This window comes from Temnothorax nylanderi, unplaced genomic scaffold (assembly GCF_030848795.1).
Source record: "Temnothorax nylanderi isolate EJ_2023f unplaced genomic scaffold, tnyl_v1.0 TNYL_tig0180_pilon, whole genome shotgun sequence".
Taxonomy (NCBI): domain Eukaryota; kingdom Metazoa; phylum Arthropoda; class Insecta; order Hymenoptera; family Formicidae; genus Temnothorax; species Temnothorax nylanderi.
In genome coordinates, this window is record NW_027249242.1 from 230,736 (window position 1) to 252,526 (window position 21,791).

The 21,791-nt window shown below is 37.2% G+C and overlaps 1 long non-coding RNA gene across 2 annotated transcripts in view; it reads left to right on the plus strand.

Annotated features, from left to right (window-relative positions):
- Positions 1–10,714: 10,714 nt before the first annotated feature.
- The window catches only part of LOC139778356 (uncharacterized), a 58,454-nt gene continuing 47,377 nt past the window's right edge, over positions 10,715–21,791 (plus strand). For both annotated transcript variants that reach the window (XR_011719552.1, XR_011719553.1), the window contains exon 1: positions 10,715–10,840. This is a non-coding gene — a long non-coding RNA (uncharacterized lncRNA). The remainder of the gene's footprint in view (positions 10,841–21,791) is intronic.

Genomic DNA, 21,791 nt, shown 5'->3' on the forward strand with positions numbered 1-21,791 from the left:
CTGATATCACCCATTTTGTAGTGTTTTAAGCAAGGATCTGCAAAAAATTTTTATTTTTTATTTTTTAATTATTCACGAAATTAGCAATAACAACAAATTAAATTTTTATTGAATTAGCAAATTAGTAAAAACTAAACTATCTTTATTGCTTATCCCCGCAGGGTTTGCAAGTCGTTTTTACAAGGAACGTTACCCAAACCTTTACACTACTACCCTTTCTCCTCTCACTTTAACCCTTTCTGGACCAACGGTTTAACGTCTCTTCCGAAAGACGGAGCCCAGTTTACCATCTAGGCATACTGTATCCATTTGGGATCTATCCGCCAGATGGGGGGGGGGGGGCAGCGTTTTGCTGAGAAAAATTCTCATTGGCCTAGCGGGATTCGAACCCGGTTCTCCGGATTACGAATCTGGCGCTCTACCCACTAGACCAGCCATCTCCCCAATTAGCAAATTAGTAATTAGTTACAAAAAATTACTATTTACATAAAAATTAATAGTATTTAAGTAAAAGTAAATTATACACTTCTCACAAAAATTAAAGGAACACTAAATTTATCTTTAAATATTAATTTTCAAATAAGTAATAATTCATTTTTTACAAACTATTAGTTATTTTAATAATAAAAAATTTATTTTTACTATACAAATTTTTACGTAATTAGAAATTTTTCTCTGACAAATTAACTTTTTTTGTAAGGCGTAATTTACTTTTACTTAACTATTATTAATTTTTACGTAATTAGTAATTTTGTGTGACTAATTACTAATTTGCTAATTCAATAAAACTTTAGGTAAATATGTATGTATCTCTCCGATTTCTTTTCAAATTTTATGTATTTTGGGTAGTAAAAAATATTCTTAAAAGGAAAATTGTTGTTTTGTTTGTTTATAATTATAATTAATACTTAAAATATTACGATATCAGTAAGTAAAGAAATAATAATTTATGGATGTATATTTTACTTCTTACTATTAGATCATATGTTATTTACAACTTCATTCAATTTTATATATAAAGATTATCAATCTTTGTTAAAGCAGAGAATAGTAGAAAGCATAAATACAGAGTATTCTCTGCTTTAACCAAAAGCACAAACTGTTTTCTGCTTAAATTGTAATCCTTTATATTTTTATCCCAAAACATTTTTCGAATGGGCCATGTATTCACATTATCAATTACATCTTGAATTGCAAGCAAGGACTAATTAATCTCAAAATCTCGGGTACTTGCAACTCGTGCGTTCGCGTAAATGAGTCCCGGCGGTTTCGCGTTGCGCGTGTGCTTGGCGCGAGACACTACCGTGTCTCTTGATTTGTTCTACTGAATATAATATATCAATCAGATACTATATTGAAGTTTAAATAACATAATATAATATCTAATTAAAGTCTAAGAAGCGAAATATACTTATATCCATAAATTGTCATTTTAAATATTATTTTCTTACTTATTGACATTGTGATACTTTAAGTATTAATTAGAAACAAACGGAACATGAGCGACGATTTTGCTTCTCAGAATCCTTTTTACTACACAAAATGTATTAAAAATAATTAACATACTTCGGAGAAATCTTTATTATGCGATAGTGTCTGTTACACGTGCATATAAATAAGATAGATTTTTCAGAAAAATAGTGCCTGTCAAACGTACATAGATACAGATCACTTTTTTGTTCTCTTTAACTTTAGCAACTGTGGGGTAGGATATCAGGCGAAGGTGCGTTGAGGTTCCCACAATAACGATAGTTCAGTTAAAATCTCGCTCTATTTATTCATGCTCTATTTACAATATAATTATGAATTGAATAATTCTCTGATGTGTACGAATACGTGGACGTGCGTGATTGTGTAGGTTATAACGGTGTAGTGTATAATGTAGTATGTTGCGTATTATTCGTCCCGAACAATCAGATTCGAGGAGGCCGAGATCGTAGAGGAGTCTTGAAGACGAGGCCAGTATGTGCGTCACCACAAAGTGCTCAGGTTGGAGCTTGATGCGTGGTACTCGGGTTGGCCGGTCGATGAGGTGTAGCTTTTACGGGAGAAAAGTCTCCACCTTGGAGATCAGGAATGGACCCTCCGTCTTGGCCCCAGGTACAGGAATCGGAGTCGGAGTCGGAATCGGAATCGGACTTGGAGAAGGCAGCGTCTTGGTCTCGGTGTCGTCCGGTGAACTGGATCGTAACGACCCAGGAAACCTTTCTGCGGCAGGGTGTCTGTCGACTCTCACCACAGAAAGTTAATGCCCTGCGAAGCAGGTATAAACGGAGGCCCTGGAGGAAGAGCACACTCCGTCTCAAAAGAGGGTTATGTCAAGGGCCCTGGTAGTAGTGAGCACGCCCTGACTGGTGAGCTTGAACGCTGGAGAAGCCCCGTTGAGCTGCCCTAGATATAGGGGTCGATGTCGAATCTTCCTTACGAGCAAGGGTACCAGCGATGCGCCGCGTAGCGGGCGCGCGCCGAACTCTCTCGCCGATCGATATCGTGCTGCCGCCCGCGCCGCGCGCCTCCCGTCATACCGCCCGTGTTGCGTGCGTACCGTCGCGCGTTCGTGGCGGACAGCTGACCGCCACAGTAACTTTTACAAAACAGCATATACGTACGTGTGCGATTTTGGGTACACCTTTCTTCTTAGAGTCTGTTCACACAAGGTGGTTTTGACGCGCGGTTGCGCTGTCGCGCGTGGCCGCGCGTTATCGCGAGGCGAGGTGCGACAACGCACGCATACGTGCGTACGCGAAACGGCGTACGCGTGACGACGAGCGTCTACGATACGCTTTGCGGCATTTTAGACCCATAGGACACTCGCCATCGCGCGTACGCCGTTTCGCGTAAGCACGTATGCGCGCGTTGTCGCATCTTGCCTCGCGACAGCGCGCGGCTCGTGCAAACGTTAACGCGCGGCCGCAATCGCGCGGCAGAAACACCTCGTGTGAACAGGCTCCTTGATCTCCTCGGTATATATCAGCTCCCTGCCGTCAATATATATTTCACTATCTATCACGCGGCGACGGTCACGATCGTCCCTATTTCTAGGTTATAATAACTGACTGACAGCGCGCTGAACGCACTGACTGCATTGAACGCAGTACGCACACGCACACGTACATACATACAGCGCGCTGAACGCACTGTCTGCACTGCGCGCAGTACACACACGTATACATATGTACATATCGAAACTGGCGATACTAGCACCGCCAGTGTCGAAAAAGTGAAAAAGACGCGACTCCTCCGCCAATGATGCATGAGAGACGTCGACGTATCTTACGTACGTATCTTAATAATAAAATTTTCATATTTGGACTTTGCGTCGCAATATCTCCGCTCGTAGAGCACGTAAAGGAAAAATAAAAACACGTACCCTCCCCAAATTGACCCCAAGCTATCGATCAAGTCTACTTAGAACTTGATCTGTTCACTCGTTATTGAGATCTCAAAATCTCGAGTACTCGCAACTCGTGCGTTCGCGTAAAAGAGTCCGGTGCGTCTCGCTCCGCGCGTACTTGGCGCGAGACACTACCGTGTCTCTTAATGAAATTGAGGTAGAAAAAACTGAGGAATATAATATAATTAAAAAAATTGCTGATAATAAAGAGGTTACCGATTTCTGCCTAAAAAATCTACGTGATTGCTCTAATTTTCGCAAATTTTGAGATATCGAGCTAAATTTTTTTTTATGGATGGAGTATCATTAAGGTTGGTTGGTATTGAATTTAGGGAGAATCGGTGAAAGGGTTGCCGATTTTTGCTTAAAAAGTGTATAAGTTATACATGTCATTTTATATACATTGTAGAGTATCATTAAAGGAAAGTTGTTTTGAATTTGGCGAGGATCGGTGAAGGGGGTATCGATTTTTGCCTAAAAAATGTATAAGTTATTTGATGGATAGAGTATCATTTAAGGAAGGAAAAAAAGTTTTAGAAATATCTCATCGTTTTTATTCATATTTACAGCAAAAATGACGTTCTCTATAAGGAATAATGTTAATGTCATCAACTTTAAACTTAAATAACTCTTATATCGTTTAGTAAATCACTTACAGAGTATTTTTAATTTAATTTTAAAAAAACATCTCAAAATTTCAGCCATTTCTGAATATACACTGCTCAAAGAAATTAGGGGATCACTTTTCCTCAGTAAATTTTTGCCTATTTTTAAACTGTAATTACTCAGCGAATAATTAACGTAAAAAAAAGTTTAAAAAAGGTTTTACAGAACAAACTGTCTACTATAAAATGTTTTTGTTCAATTTTCACTAGATTAATATTCAAAGGCGTGGTCAGCTTTGTATAAGAACGTATTTGAGATATCCAAAATCTTGAAATTTGCAGTCTTCTACCGCCTAACAAAAAAATTGGCGAACATAATCATTAATACCATCTCAAACTACGGACTTTGCCCTTTCAAATAAAGAAAAAACTTTATCCTACGCCGATTATTTAGCGAGATATCGCAATTTAAAGTAACCCCTGTTCTTTTATCATTTCAGCACGATACTGCACTGATTGTGAGAGAAAAATCCAGGCTTTTTCCGATTAAAATAATTTGATAATCCATCCGAAAATTAACAGACGGATGTTTCCGATCTTTTAGATAGGAAAAAAAACCCGATCAGACCGAAGTGATATCTGACCAAAGTTATCCGATCCAAAAATTGAAAAACATCCGATCCAAAAAATCTGTTTGTTAATTTGTAGACGGATGATCCAATTATATCTTATCCGATTATATCTTATCAGATTATATTTTATCCCGAATATGGCTGATGACAAAGAACAAGACATCTGTTGTAGTCGTGGATGTAAAGCAAGGCAGAGAAAAACGTAAGTTGTTATAGGCTATCATACAACAGCCTTTTACGAATTACGTTTTTCTCTACTGCCTTACTTTACGTCCAATACTACGACAGACGTCTCGTTCTCTGCCATGCATACGAGAAACATATATCATATGTGTTACTCGTATGCATATTCGGGATAAGATAAAACTGCACACTTGCACAACTTCACACAACCAGCTCAACACGCACATACGTAGCTGTAACGATTCTGGTCGAAAAGCACGCGAGCGCGAGGCACATACGAGACACTCAGGCACGAGCAGGCACGAGCAGGCACGAGCACGAGGCAAATGGCAAGCATACCGGAAACGGCGGAAACAAAGATCGAGCCGTGTACTACGCGTGCGCTCTAAATAATATCGGATAAAATATTCAGCTCACTGACATCGTCGGATAACTTTTCATCGAATGTCACGCAATTTCATGGGATGTTAAACTTTGTCGGATAAAATAGTTTGTTTTTTTCCGATGAAATCAATGTCCGATATTAATCCGACGAAATTTGAACGACCAAATAAACGGCGACTCATTTTCCATTCACATATTATCGGAAATTACATTTTATTGGATAAAGGCATGTATTACTTCATCGGACAGCTCCAAATCCGTTTGAAATAGATTGGATAGAGTAGTTAAACGCTTTTTTCCGATTAAAGTTGCTGGACATTTTTCTCAGTGTGCCGGCATTTGCGTAACCTGATGTGCACCACGGTACGGGGAGATTGCTCGGTCGGATTTTGCAAATCATGAATGCATCTGTATGTGTATGTGTATGGAGTGTACATGTGTATGTGTGTACATGTAGAAATTTTTTTAATAGTGTTTTTGCAGTATCGCGCAATCTTGATCTCATATTGATGCATTTTTTTACATCAGATTGAAGAGGCACTGCGTCACATTTGGAATGAAATTTCTCAATCTGATGTAACAAAAATGCATCAATATGAAGTCAAGATACGCGAGGTAATAGAGCGAAGAGATGACAACACTTCTTACTAAAAAAAACCTCTACATGTACACTCCATACACATACATTCTTGATTTACAAAATCCGACCGAGCAACCTCCTCGTGGTGCACATCAGGTTACGCAAATATCGGCGATATCGTGCTGAAATCATAAAAAAACAGGGGTTACTTTAAATTGCGATATCTCGCTAAATAATCGGCGTAGGACAAAGTTTTGTTTTCATTTGAAAGGGCAAAGTCCATACTTTGAGATGGTATCAATGATTATGTTCGCCAATTTTTTTGTTAGGCGATGGAAGACTGCAAATTTCAAGATTTTGAAAATTGAACAAAAGCACCTTATAATAGACAGTTTGCCCTATAAAACCTTTTCTTTTTACTTTTTTACGTTAATTATTCGCTGAGTAATTACAGTTTAAAAAGGAGCAAAAATTTAGTGAGGAAGTGATCCCCTAATTTTTTTTAGCAGTGTATTTGAAATACCTCCAATACATCCTTAAAATCATTCTAACTCAACAACCGTTTAGTGGATTCGTTTCAACTTTTTTGCATCAGGAAGACTAAAAGAACAATCTCACCAATTTTTATCGACTTCTCATCGTTTTGAAGATATAGCCATTACATCCTTAATGATACTCTATCGATTAAAAGAAAATTCAGCCCGATATCTCAAAATTTGCGAATGTTACAGCAACCACGGACATCAAATCCGCGCGCGCGCGTGCGCACACGCGCGCACACACACACACACACACACACACACACACACACACACACACACACACACACACGCACACGGACATTTTGTAAGAACGTGATTTTTCGACGGAAACAAAGCTTCCTCTAGAGAAAGCAAAAGCAGCTCGAAGTACACGCGCCTCCCAAAAGATTTCATATCTCACAAACCAGCGCCAATTTGTAATTGTCAGTAAAATCAAGTATAATTATTGTATCTGTTTCTGTACTGTAAATCTAAGTGTGTTAATTCCACACGCATAAACATCTAAAACTGACACAATTGACTGAAGTTCGTTTTATATGTTTTGTTGCGTGTTAAATTAACACGTTTAATCGTATTAAATTAAAAGTTAATACGTTCAACCGTGTTAAATGACGTGATTTTAAGCGGCAAGAAATGTAAGAAGAGCTTTAGTTAAAATAACACACTTGAATTTGCAGTGTATATACTGTAGAAAAATCTAATTTGTAAAACAGTATTGTATAACAACAACATCAACAACAACAATGTTATATTACGTTTTTATTCTTTATATTTTTAATTAACAAGCGCTTAACTCAAAAAATAGTTTCAGTATTGCATGATACGTACAAAATTTTGCATATAAAGAATAATAATATAACAAAACATCGTTATTATTTTAATTTCTTTAAACATTCCCCTCAGTATATCACGTGGAGACGATCTTCATTATATAGAGTGTTTCAGGGTTGTCTTAACTTAAAATATGAATTTAGGGCCTCAAAACAAAAAAAAATTTCCTTTAAAGGTATGCTGGTAAACGCTTTGTTTAAGAGATATTGGCAACTGAATATTTTTATTATAAAATTTTATGAAATCATTATCGGGTTATAATAAATAAATTAATAGTGTGTTTTAATTACTTTATTACTAAAAAGTAGAAAAATTTTAATATAATTATAAATTTTGTGGAAGGTGACAGCCTTGAACATTGAGACAGGATTGGCATCTTCCTTTCACGGTAGCAGTGACAGAGCGGCACTGGATAGTTGTAATTGTCAAGGCTCAATGCGGACAATTTCTAAATAATGATTTTTATAATCTTTTTGAAGATGTTCCGTTAGACGTGAGAAGGAACTCATGGTTTCAATTATAGATGGTTGTCCTGCACATTCAGCAGAGGTCCACGACAATGACTAAATAATCATTATCACGATCCATGGATTGGTCGTGATGGAACTGATGTGGCTTGGCTTGCACGCTCTCCAGATTTGACGCCATTGGATTTGTGGCTTGGGATGCTATTAAACAAAACTGGTCTCGAAAAACCGATTAATAACATTAATTCTTTACGAAGAAGAATTATTCGATCAAGCACGTGAAACACACACACACACACACACACAAAGTCTGTCTTAATGATCAAGGCTGTCACCTTGGACAAAATTTATGATTATGTTAAAATTTTCATACTTTGTAATAAGTAACAAAGTTAAAACATACTATTAATTTATTTATTATAACCTGAAAATAATTTCATAAAATTTTATAATAAAATCTTAGAATGTCAATATCTCTTAAACAAAGCGTTTACGAGAGTACCTTCAGAGGAAAATTTTTTCTTACTTTGAGATCTCAAATTCATATTTTAAGTTAGGGCATAAGGGGATGCTGGAGTGACGGCCGAACTTCCTCGATGTTGATAATGTCAACATTTCTAATTTTGTTTTCTCTATATCTGTCTTTGTCTAACGAAATGACATCTGTCCTTGTTCGATTGCTGCGCCATCTCTCGCTACACGAAATACTACTCCGCACGCATACATACATATGAGATTTTCAGACAAATTTTTCTCTTATACTAAAGCTTCTAGGCTCATTTCTGAAAGCACAACATTGTTCTTTTTTATAATCCCGAGTGCGCTGTATGCTTATTTTATACGTACAAAGTCTAAATTTTTATGTGCAGCAAATGTTGTCACGAGTCGACCGCAGAAATCGATAACAAAACTATAATTTTTCTATTTTTTTCGTTTTTGATGTAAAATCGACTGCAGCGCACTCCGTTTTTGTGCGTACTTTAATTCTGTAAAAAAGTTTTTCCAATTCCGTAAAGCCAATTCAAAGTTTTGTGTGTTCAAAAAAATGTCGGTAATTACTGCCACTACAGCATCCCCCCTGAAACACCCTGTATTTTAACTTAATCGAACTTGTATAGATAAAGAAAATACAAAAACGAGAAAATTTTATTTATAAAAAAACATACTTTTTTGTTTTATGAAACAGGATATACTTTTAGATAGGCGAAAATATAAAAATTAATTTACTTTATTTCCAATAAATATATAGCCAAAATTATTTAACATTTTTTAACCATTTTGCATCAATTTTTTCAAAAATGATGCAATAGCAAAATTGTGAAAGCAGATTCAACTTTAAGCACATCAAACTACTTTGGCGAATATTACGTATTCTTAAAAAAAAAGATTTACGCAAGAATGTGTTATTAAACTCGTCAGACTCGTTGGCTTGAGTGAAAATCCTCGAAACTGCTCGTAGTGGCCATGACCGGTACCTCGACCCTACGTATCCTTAAAAAAGAGATTCACGTAAGAATGTGTTATTAAACTCGTCAAACTTGTTGGCCCGCGAGGAACCATAAGTTGGGAAACATAATAAAAACAGTACTAAGTCAATGATATCTTCATTTTGATAGTAACACTCAATCATATCATAAGTTATAATATTTTGCATTGGTTATTGCTTATTACGATGTTGTTCGTAAATGGTATATTGATTTCTCTGGCAATTGTTATAAGTTACTTTCTTTAGAAGTGCTGCCAAAAAGTGTTTTTTATTAGAAGACTAAATAACTTAACAGGACCAAAAACATTGCCATTTATTGGCAACTGTCACACTTGGAGGAATCTGAGAAATTGTAATAGTAATACTATTATTATTATAAACTACAAATACTAATATTTTTACACTACACGATATTAAAAAATTGGCATACAAATCATTGAAAGTAAAGATCCCAAATAAAAGACCTCGCACAAAACCACGGAAAAAGGTTTCGGTCAAATTGTCTAAAACTCCGGGAAATGTTCATTCATGTGATGCTGATGAAAAGTTCTCATAAGCAAAAGTCCTCACGACACTTAATAATCGAATGTTCAGCCGGCAGAAGCATCGGAAAGTCGGGAAAATGCGTCACTTTCTCCATGGGATGATTCCTACACGAATGTACGTCTACACTTCTTTATTGCGTGCGTGCATATATGTAGGTGTGTGTGGAGTCGGGGGAAGAAGGTTGTATATGCGATACCCGTTCTCAGCGCTACCCAAGATCAACGACGTGGATATGACGGGAGTTTGATCCCGTGTGTGTGTGTGTGTGTGTGTGTGTGTGTGTGTGTGTGTGTGTGTGTGTGTGCGTGTGTGTGCGCGTAGTTGTATATACATTGTGACGTTGCAGTTTCGCTGCATTGTGGCAGCGCCCCGCCGCCGTCACAAGGCGCGGGTTTTCGGTAAATAATTATTCGCTTCGCGCCCGAGCGCTTCGGTCCCAAGAGTCGATGCGAGATCTCCAGGGGCATATTTAAGCACGTTTGCATGTTCTGATCCTTTTTATTTTCTTTTGTACTATTGCGTGGCGCCTCACCGAGCTGAGACCGGAGTTCCTGAGGACATGCAGCGGATCGCGAAATGCGGAGTCGACCGAGAGGATCGAAACGATAGATCGATCGACGAGGGCGGACCGCGGCGAGACTCGCGGGCCGACAAGCACAAGGGAGCGCAGGAGGACACGCGCGCGGCGCGTGACACAGCGGCGGACGGACCCGTAGAAGCGGGGCCCCGGGACGCCGGGGCAGAATGAACTTCACCTGTCTTCCTCATCTGCAGACCGGACTCCGGGATGGGTGGCCCCATTCCCGGACCGGAACGGAGGGAGCACGGAGACATTAGCGTCCCGTCCACTGCCGGGAAAAATCCCGGCGAAATCACCGCGCGAGCGAGGAACTATTAAGCGTCCTGCGGGAGCCGTGATTGACGGCCCTGCACAAGTATACGTCGCGAGCCTGCGAGCTCACCCCTAATTGGTCCGCGCTATAGCGTCGCAGGGCCGCGTACGCCCGGAGTGGGGCGCGCTATCGATTCCGCCATCGAGCGAATTTTCGGGAGCACTCTCGGATCGTCCTCCAGCGAGATAAGTCGTTTAACGTGGCACAGTACGTTCGGCCTTTCGAGCCCTTGTTCTGACGACGCCGATCGACCCGACCTTTGGCGGCAACATACCCTCGGGAAAAGGCAGATCACTGGTGAGGTTGCCTCGCGTAATATTCCGTATGTAAAGCCACGACACCGCTCTCCGGGCCGCGCTTTTGCACAAGCATAACTTCGGTAATTAGCGTATTAGCCGATAAGGCGTTGATATGGCGATTGATAGCGAAAGCGAGGGGCGCCGTACAAGTTTCGTGGCCATGGGATCGCGACCGAACTTGCAAACCCCTGGAGATTGCGGTAGATGTGTCCCAGACGGATGTTGAGATCGCGAATTCGCCATGTCTCGCGACCTTCGCGTTCGCGACCGCGTGTTCATTGTGCGTCGTAATTCGTACGGTCGGGACTTAGATTCCGCACTCGGCATTACTCGCGTTATTAATTGGGTTGGACTATTACTCGCGTTCGGTTGCTCCTTGCGTTGGGATAATTGCGTTAGAGTATGACTCGCGTTGGATTTCTTGCGTTCGGTTGATTCTCGCGTGAGAATAATTGCGTTCAGATAGTACTTGCGTTAGGATACGATTCGCGTTAGAATAGCATTCGCGTTTATCATTGTATTTCAGTGTTACTCGCGGTAACTTCGTATTTTCGCGTTAGTTATAGTATTTTGCGTTATGTCGAGGGCCTCTGCCCATCATTCTTCGCGTTAAAATATCGCTGGCAATAGCGTGTTGCGTTTGGAAGATGTTTGCGCTGCGATTATTACTTGCGCTGGATTAAGAATTTGGCGACAGAATCCCTGCGTGGCTTTGGACGTGGCGTTCACGCGCTCCGAGCGTGACACACCATGATTTCGCGATCTTTCGCGTTCAACCGTACTTTCTATTGATATTATTTCGCGTTTACTTTAATTATTGCGTATTCGGCTGTGTCGTTTTGCCGATATTCTATGTTAGTTGTAAGTTTAATTTTCTACGATTATCCTCTGATTTGATAACGGCGTATTCCGCGCGTCTACTGTAAATTAACGTAATATTCCGTTTATTTCTTACCTCCGCGTGACGATTATTGTTTGTTTCATTTCTGACATCCGCGTGATCATTTGCTTATTGGATTAGGGTAACAATGAAAGCCGAATTGGCATTGACTCTCTCACCGGAGAAATTCCTCCGAATAAACGTTGTTATTCATGTGTTAATTGCCTGAGTTAGTGATTTAGGCGTCACCCCGCCGAATACCGCGCTGCCCTTCATCAACCCCGCCCATAACCGTTAGGTCGAGCTGGCCGATCTCTCGCGCACCGGATTCCTTGCGTTTTGCGTTTCTTTCGGGTTTAGCGTACTTAGTGGACGCGTGTCTACGCGTCTGGCGCCCAACATTAAGAATTTTCGTGTCGAGTTGCCGGACTGTGCAAGGAATCGTCGGAGAGGCCCACCACCCTTCTCTCCTTCCCCCTTTTGATCCGTCGCACGCCCCGGGTACGGCCGGGAGTGGAAAAAGACGTGACAACATACATCGCATCATTTAGTATACCCGTGCATCTATTTATACATTACAGTTATTTATACATTAACGCACGCCCGCACGCACACAGGATCAAACTCCCGTCACGCCCACGTCGTTGATCCTGGGTAGCGCTGAGAACGGGTATCGCATATACAATCTTATCCCAGCGAGAAATGACCCATCGAATCGACGTCTAATTGACGTCGAAAACGTATATCGAAAAGTAATTGAAATATTCATCGATTTTGATTGATTTATGGCACAACTTTCGATAACTTTTCGACTCAGAATAAGTCGATTTCGACTCGATATTGATTATTATTTCCTCACTGCAGATATGGGCCGATTCACCGTCTCTGATTAACATGATCCTCCGATTAAACTCTTCGGCTCTTTCTAAGGGGGGGGGGGGGGAGATCCATAGACTTGCAAGTTGCGAGGAGAAGACGGATGAATTGATGAGGGGGATTATTTAAAAATGGGAGAATATCTCTTGGAGATTGAGGAAAAGTTTCCTCAATGTATTTGACTAAATAAGAGGCTTTACCACAGTACAATCCGCAATTGGGATCTGACATTCGTCGCCATGACATCTGTTGGTCGAAAGTGAAAGCACTGCATTGTATTACGGATCTCGTGGCATTGTACAGGCTTGACGTGCGGTCGTACTGGTTTTGCGTTACTGGCTTTGTATTTTTATTAATATGGAATTATCTCCGCGTTGTAAATCTACGAGCAGAATTAAGTGTTCAGTTCGCGGTTGTAAAAGTAAGGTTGATCGTAATTTAAATGTTCAATTTTATTTCTCGAAAATTTAATTTGGCAGTTGGATTTTTGATATTTTTTATTTTATTTCACATAATAAGTAATAGCAAGTAGTTTATTAAAATGTTAAACACATATATCATCTTATATCAACTTTTAAAATAAACTTTATCACATTAACATGCGTTAACATTAATATAAATATATACTCATTCTTTTAACTTTTTCTATATCTTATAATCCTATATATCTAATGACTTCCTATATCTAATGACTTTCTATATCTTATAACTTTTAACCCTTTTCTATTTCTGAAAACTTTTGTATATAATCTTTTATATAATCTTGTAATCGTTTCTATATTTTATAACTTTTAACTCTTTTATAATCCTATGACTCAATGTTTTCACTAGCATCTTTTATTGAACTTTCAGTTCTTAAACAGATTTCATGCAACATAATGCCATAGTATACTTTTTTAAATTCTTTTAACATTGTGTAAGAGTGTAAGTGATTTTCTTTCAAATAAATTTTTTTTAGGGGGGAGAAGTTTAATAAAAGATAAAGAAAATATTTATTTGAAAGAAAAACATTGATATTATGGACAGGTGCAATTAAGAATGGCAGTGCTCAATTTAAAGTCAACTTCGTTTGTGATATATTCTACTTTTGATAAAAATTTATTTATTCTAAGGGTGAATCGAAATGAAATATTTCTTACCACAATGTTAAAAGAATTAAAAAAAGTATACCATGGCATTATGTTGCATGAAATCTGTTTAAGAACTGAAAGTTTAATAAAAGATGCTAGTGAAAACATTGAGTCATAGGATTATAAAAGAGTTAAAAGTTATAAAATATAGAAATGATTACAAGATTATATAAAAGATTATATACAAAAGTTTTCAGAAATAGAAAAGGGTTAAAAGTTATAAGATATAGAAAGTCATTAAATATAGGAAGGATTAGATATAGGATTATAAGATATAGAAAAAGTTAAAAGAATGAGTATACATTTATATTAATGTTAACATGTTAATGTGATAAAGTTTATTTTAAAAGTTGATATAAGATGATATATGTGTTTAACATTTTAATAAACTACTTGCTATTACTCATTATGTGAAATAAAATAAAAAATATCAAAAATCCAACTGCCAAATTAAATTTTCGAGAAATGAAATCGAACATTTAAATTATAATCAACCTTACTTTTACAACCGCGAACTGAACACTTAATTCTGCTCGTAGATTTACAACGCGGAGAAAATTCCATATTAATAAAAATACAAAGCCAGTAACGCAAAACCAGTACGACCGCACGTCAAGCCTGTACAATACCACGAGATCCGTAATACCATGCAGTGCTTTCACTTTCGACCACCAGATGTCATGGCGACGAATGTCAGATCCCAATTAAATATGGTTAATATTTTGCATTGGGTTGCAACAAAGGCAGCGTTCGGCTGATGACAAAAAACGAGACGTCTGTCGTAGCGTGGACATAAAGTAAAGCATACATAGAAAAACGTAAGACGTAAAAGAATGTAAAATATATAGCCTTTCGCGACTTACGTTATTCTCTACCTTATTTTAGTCTATTAACAGCCTTCCGAAGTTTCGATCATGGACTTATATCCAATTGCAGCACTGCTGTTTGGCGCCGTCGGTGCTCAACGAAATATTCAAGTCGTTGCTCGGTTGCCGGGTTGTTTGCGCACGCGCAGCAAATGGCGGCTCATACATATAACGCAAGTAATAAAAAGCTGTGTTCAGCAGAGAAAACTACTTTGCAATTGTTGTAAAATTTGTTGAATGTGATTGGTGTATACTTTTAATTTTGGCCGAAACTAAGATTAATACACCAATCAAATTCACGAATTTTACAACTGCAGTTGCAAAGCAGCTTTCTGCTGAATACAATTATAATTAGTATAATGCCTGTATATAGGTGCCTATATATAAAAACTTTTTTACTTTCTGTCTTTAATATTTATTTTTAATTATTTAATTTTGCTTCCTCATAGAGGAAGCTTTGTTTTCGTGAAAAAAATTTTTTTTCAAGTATCTTTGGCAAAGTGTTTAGAATGTTCTAAAACGTCGAAAAATCACTTTTGTACAAAATGTCCGTGTGTATGTGTGTGTGTGTATGTATGTAACGCTTCTGTTGTCCGTTAATGCTCTAACTTCCGTAATTTTTTAGATATCGGAGTGCATTTTTTTTTAATCGATAGAGTATCATGTAAGGAAGGTTGGGATTGAATTTGGTAATGATCGGTAAAGCGGTTCTTTTTTAATAAAATTTTGAATTTTTGTAGAAATGTTTGTTTATGCTCTAACTTCTGCAAATTTGGAGATATCGAACTATTTCTAATTTTATTATATTTTTCAGTCTTTTCTACCCGTATTTCATATATAATTTTTTAAGATTTGGTTGATTAGACCCAGCTTTATACGCGATCAAAGGTCTATAATTTTGCTCGCATATAAAGCTAAGTCTAATCAACCGAATTTAAAAGAATTATATATGAAATAGGGGTAGAAAAGACCGAAGTAAAAATTGTTTTTTGAGTTTTCGATGCCAATGTGTTGCTTATGTTCGAAAACGTCGAAAAATCGTAGAGTATCATTAAAGGTAGGTTGGTGTTGAATTATCTTTTTTTTTTGTTTATGGTATAACTTTCGTAATTTTTGAGATATTGGGATGTTTTTTTTTTAATCGATAGAGTATCATTCAAGGAAGGTTGGTATTGAATTTGGCGATGATCGGTAAAGGGGTTCTTTTTTAAAAAAATTTTGAATTTTTTTAGAAATGTCCGTGGTTGCTCTAACTTCCGCAAATTTGGAGATATCGATCTATTTCTAATTTTATTATATTTTTCAGTCTTTTCTACCCCTATTTCATATATAATTTTTTAAGATTTGGCTGATTAGACTCAGCTTTATACGCGATCAAAGGTCCATAATTTTGCTCGCATATAAAGCTAAGTCTAATCAACCGAATTTAAAAGAATTATATATGAAATAGGGGTAGAAAAGACTTAAGTAAAAATTGTTTTTTGAGTTTTCGATGCCAATGTGTTGCTTATGTTCGAAAACGTCGAAAAATCGTAGAGTATCAATAAAGGTAGGTTGGTGTTGAACCTCAAACTTTTTCAGCTTAGGTGTATCTTCATTCGACCCAACTGGCCAACTTTATTAAATAGCACGCTACGTTTCGACCTCGGGTTTAGGTCCTTATCAAGCGTTACAAGTACAAACTATTAGTTAGTTAGGCATAATGCCTGCTACGCCACATCTAAAAACTAATGATAAAAAATATTACGGCATGTGACATATATAGTTCACAGTTAATAAAAATAAAGTGCTTACATAATTTGTTCGTTGATAATTAAAATATATAGAGGACCGTTGACACGGCATATTCGATCGTTTATAAAGGACTTGTCGAGTCGGCGATGTTACTGTTAATGTGCGGACACGGATAACAACAAAACAGTACAGCTCAAAGTGATCAAGAGGGGGAACAGAGTAAGAAGTGGGAAATTATGTCTCTTCTATAATGCGTTCGTAGAGAGCGTTGAGCTTCTCTGTGTCTCTTTGTAAATTAATATTGTCGTTGAATTTTTTTATAAAAAACATTTCTGCTATTTCCCTCTTAGTCTGTTTCTCCTTATGTAGGATTACTGGTTTATTCCAGTCGAAGTCGTGTCCATATGACATTCTGTGACAACTGACCACGGAGTGATTACTATCGTTTTTCTTTATATCATTCTGGTGCTCCCTGAGACGTGTGCACAAATGCCGTTTCGTTTGCCCGATGTACGCAACATTACTCAAACTTTTTTTTTTAATTTAATTATGTTTAAAAAGTAATGGCAAACACGGCAGGTTTGTCTAGAATTCTTAGATAGGTGAGCGACAGAAAGAGAGTTCCTTTGAAGTCAATTTTGTCTTTATTATGTGTAGTTATCTTTACAAAAAAAGAAAATATGTTGACGTGAAAGAAATTGAGAGTAACTAAAAAGTTTTACCGAAACGTAATACCGATTATGAAAAAAAAGAAGAAAGAAAAATGAAAAGAGAGTGGGGCCTCTGCATTAATGTCTATAAGATCGGTTCTTGGAGAAGAATTTCAAGTCAGAGCCATAAGAATGAAAATAATTCTCAGATCTCAAGACGAATATAAACTCTAGCAGAGGCCCTTGTACTTTTTTGACTAATGTCTGTCTTCAAATATGGCGTCCCAATGAGAATCTCTTAAGGGCCCCGCTCGCTGGACCGGACTCCTCGCCTCGATCCTCCCTCTCGGACGCTAGCTACCGCAGCTCTCCCTTTCCTGGCGGTGAGCTCTCCCTGGTGATCCGACTCTCGCTCGGTTGGTCTCCAGAACACGCGCCGCAAAGATCAATCCATCAAGAAAGAGGTAACGGACTCGACACGTTCAAAGAAACGCAAGAAAGTGCGGCCATGACACCTAACGAGTGAGGAAGGAGGTGAGGGCTCTTTGAGAGTGGCGACTCGCGCGTCGCGCCATCTAATGTGAAACGATCAGGCGTTGTAAAACGCGAAAAGAATTCGAGCGCAATATCTGAAGAATTATTTAATTTTTAATAAGTCTAATTATTAATATTTATTTTCATAATTGTACTTATTTTTTATTTTGATAAATGTAAATACAAATATCTTATTGTATTAATATTTAATATTAATAATTTAATTAGTTGCTTAATTTAACTTCTTGTTTAATAAATGAGCGGATGTAGTACTAAAAATGTACCTATTATATAATATTTTAATTTTCAAAATTGTCAAATTACAAACAGGAATTTTGTTGTGACTTTTACAGTTATAAAGTAACTATTTAATGGAAATGAAAGCCTAAAAAAATTAATATTGTAACGCAATTATTATAATGCTCAAATCATAAAATATTTACATTATCCATGTCTGCCAATACAATATAATTTTTTATTCATATTGCATTTTATATAATAGCAATGTTATTGTATATTTGACAGACAAATCAAAATAGCTTCGAATCTATATCGAAATGATGAAATATCGATGTCTTAACAAAAAATACATAATTTGCCTGTTTACAGTCTGGTGCGATGAATGTATGTCACAAATAATCTCTTCTTTTAAAAAATGTCATATAGCACAAACATCGAAATAAGCTTTAAATTTCGTGCATTATTTCGATATATGATGTAATATCGATGATTTCGACGTCAATTAGACGTCGATTCGATGGGTCATTTCTCGCTGAGATACGATCCCCCACACGCACATATATGCACACACACATGAAGAAGCATAGAAGTATTAGTGTAGGAATCATCCCACTGGGAAAGTAATGCATTTTCCCGACTTTCCGATGCTTCTGTCGGCTGACCAGTCGATTATTGAGTGTCGTGAGGACTTTTACTCATGAGAACTTTTGATCAGCATCACATGAATGAACATTTCCCGGAATTGCAGACAATTTGACCGAAAGACTTTTTCCCGTGATTTTGTGCGGGGTCCTTTAATTATGATTAAGACTATTATTAATAATTTAGTATAATGACTATAAAAATGAAATTAAGTTCAATATGCTTGTATAAGGCACTATTTTTCCGTCAAGTTAATTCCTAGATATTATTTGACAGAAATCGAGTTATACTTATCAAATTTAATTATATGATCTTAATACAATTATATATAAAATAAAATATATATAGAATAATACCAGCAACATAATTTAAATATAATTAAATGTTTGAATTAAATGTTATTCAAACCTATTATGAGCACTTCAAAACTTAAAAATATCTAAATAAGATTAAAGAGTTTCAGTATACAGGGTGTTTCTTTATAAATGTCCGAGCAAATATCTCGTAATTCCTTTCAGTGACAAGAAATACCAATAAATAAAAGGAAAAGAGTGTTGGCAATTTCATAGGTTTTTAATTTGATTTTTCATTTGTCGAAAATGCCAATTTTCTTTGCAGATTATGAAAGTTAATAACACGTAGATTAAAAATTTGTAACTTAGAAACTTAAGGGGATCCTATAGCGACAGCCGAATTTCCTCGATGTCGATAATGTCAACATTTCTAATCCTGTTTTCTATGTTATATATCTATATCTGTCCTTGTCTAACGAGAGGCATCTGTCCTTGTTCGATTGCTGCGCCATATCTCGCTACACGCAATACTGCTTATCCTATCAACCTGAATGTGCTTTTGCATATATAAAAGTTAAATACACTAAATTTTTTTTCTAGGCTTTCAATCTTAGTTCTAATTGCACGATATTGTTCTTAAATGTTTTCCCTAGGTCGTACGTATCTCATTTTGTATATATAAACTGCAGTATTTTTGTATTAAGCAAATATTGTCGTCAGTGACAGCTCTATGTACTCAAATTTTTAAATTTTTTTTGTTTTTGATGTAAAATCGACCAGACCGACCTACATTTTTGTGCGTACTTTAATTCTGTAAAAGAATTTTGCAATTCCGTAAAGCCAATTAAAAGTTTAATGCATTTAATTAAATGTCGGTAACGACTGCCACTATAGGATCCCCTTAAGAGGATGCGTAGTAATTACCGACATTTTTTTGAACACACAAAACTTTGAATTGGCTTTACGGAATTGAAAAAACTTTTTTACAGAATTAAAGTACGCACAAAAACGGAGTGCGCTGCAATCAATTTTACATCAAAAACGAAAAAAAATAGAAAAATTATAGTTTTGTTATCGATTTCTGCGGTCGACTCGTGACAACATTTGCTGCACATAAAAATTTAGACTTTGTACTGTCACGTCTTTTTCACTCCCGGTCGTACCCGGGGCGTGCGACGGATCAAAAGGGGTCCGGGGAGAGAAGGGTGATGGGCCTCTCCGACGGCTCCTCGCACGGCTCGGTAATCCGACGCGAAACTTTAATATTGGGCGCCAGACGCGTAGACACGCGTCCACGAAATACTCCAAAACCGCGAAAATCCGGAAACACAAAACGCAAGAGATCCGGCGTACGAGAAAGAGCGGCCAGCTCGACTAATGATTGTGGGCGGGGTTAATAAAAGGGCAGCGCAACATTCGGCGGGGTGACGCGTAAATCACACTCACATAGTTAATGAAATTAGAGAACAAGGTTTATTGTAAAGAGTCGTGTAATTAATGAACAAAAGAAGAATGCAATTATGAAAGTCAGACATTAATTGTGTAATTAATAAGCAAAAGAAAGATGAGAATATCAAACTCAGACATTAGATAACTTTTTCCGATTGTCAATGAACGCAGTTAGATAACGTAGCATGAAAGATTTTAGTCTCGAGCTTGGATGAAATACAGTAAACGGAACAGAGTAAATTATAATACGTTAATTCACAGCGGACGCGCGGAATGCGCCGTTATCAAGAAAATTAAACTTACAACTAACATAGAATATCGGCAAAACGACACAGCCGAATATGAAATAACCGGAATAAACGCGAAATAATACAATAGTATCAATAACACGAAGTATCGCGAAAGAGTAGTGGGCCACGCTCGGAGCGCGTGAACGCCACGTCCAAAACCGCACAGGAATTCTGTCGCCAGATTATCTTAATCTAACGCCAGGATCTTAATTCTTAATCTAACGCGAGTACCTTAATTCTTAGTCTAACGCGAGTATCTTAATCTAACGCGAGCGATAATTGTAGCGCAAGCAACGTCCAAGCGCAACACGCTCTTGCCAGCAATACTTTAACGCGAAGAATGAGAGGCAGAGGCCCTCGACCTAACGCAAAATACTGTAGCTACCCGTGTAGAAATTTGTTAGGGATGGCCTTACATAACATAAGGCCCCGATTATTAGTTATTAGGGATGCCATAAGAAAGGTTTCCTTATTTTAACCTAATGAGGTCCCGGTCATTATTTATTAGGGATTCCATAAGAAAGGTTTCTTTATTTTTATCTAATAAGGCCCTTGTAAGGATTTGATAAGGATGTTTTAACTTCATAAATACTTATTTATTAGAGCTAACCGGATAAGGTCCCGATCATTATTTATTAGGGAAGCCATAAGAAAGGTTTCCTTATTTTTGTCTAGTGAGGCCCTTGTAAGGATTTGATAAGGATGTTTTAACTTCATAAATACTTATTTATTAGGGCTAACCGGATGAGGTCTCGATCATTATTTATTAGGGATGCCATAAGAAAGGTTTTCTTATTTTTGTCTAATAAAGCCCTTGTAAGGATGTTTTAATTTCATAAATACTTATTTATTAGGGCTAACCGGATAAAGTCCCGATCATTATTTATTAGGGATTCCATAAGAAAGGTTTCCTTATTTTTGTCTAGTGAGGCCCTTGTAAGGATTTGATAAGGATGTTTTAACTTCATAAATACTTATTTATTAGGGCTAACCTGATGAGGTCCCGTTCATTATTTATTAGGGATGCCATAAGAAAGGTGTCCTTATTTTTGTCTAGTAAGGCCCTTGTAAAGATTTGATAAGGATATTTTAACTTCATAAATACTTATTTATTAGGGCTAACCGGATGAGGTCCCGATCATTATTTATTAGGGATGCCATAAGAAAGGTTTTCTTATTTTTGTGTAATGAGGCCTTTGTAAGGATTTGATGAGGATGTTTTAACTTTATAAATATATTTACGAACACAAAATTTCGTAATAAGCTGGCACTGGTTTCTGACATTCACCCGACATTAAGAAATATTATATCATATATCCAATTCAAAATTGTATTATTCTTTTTAAACTGAATTTGTTTCTTAAG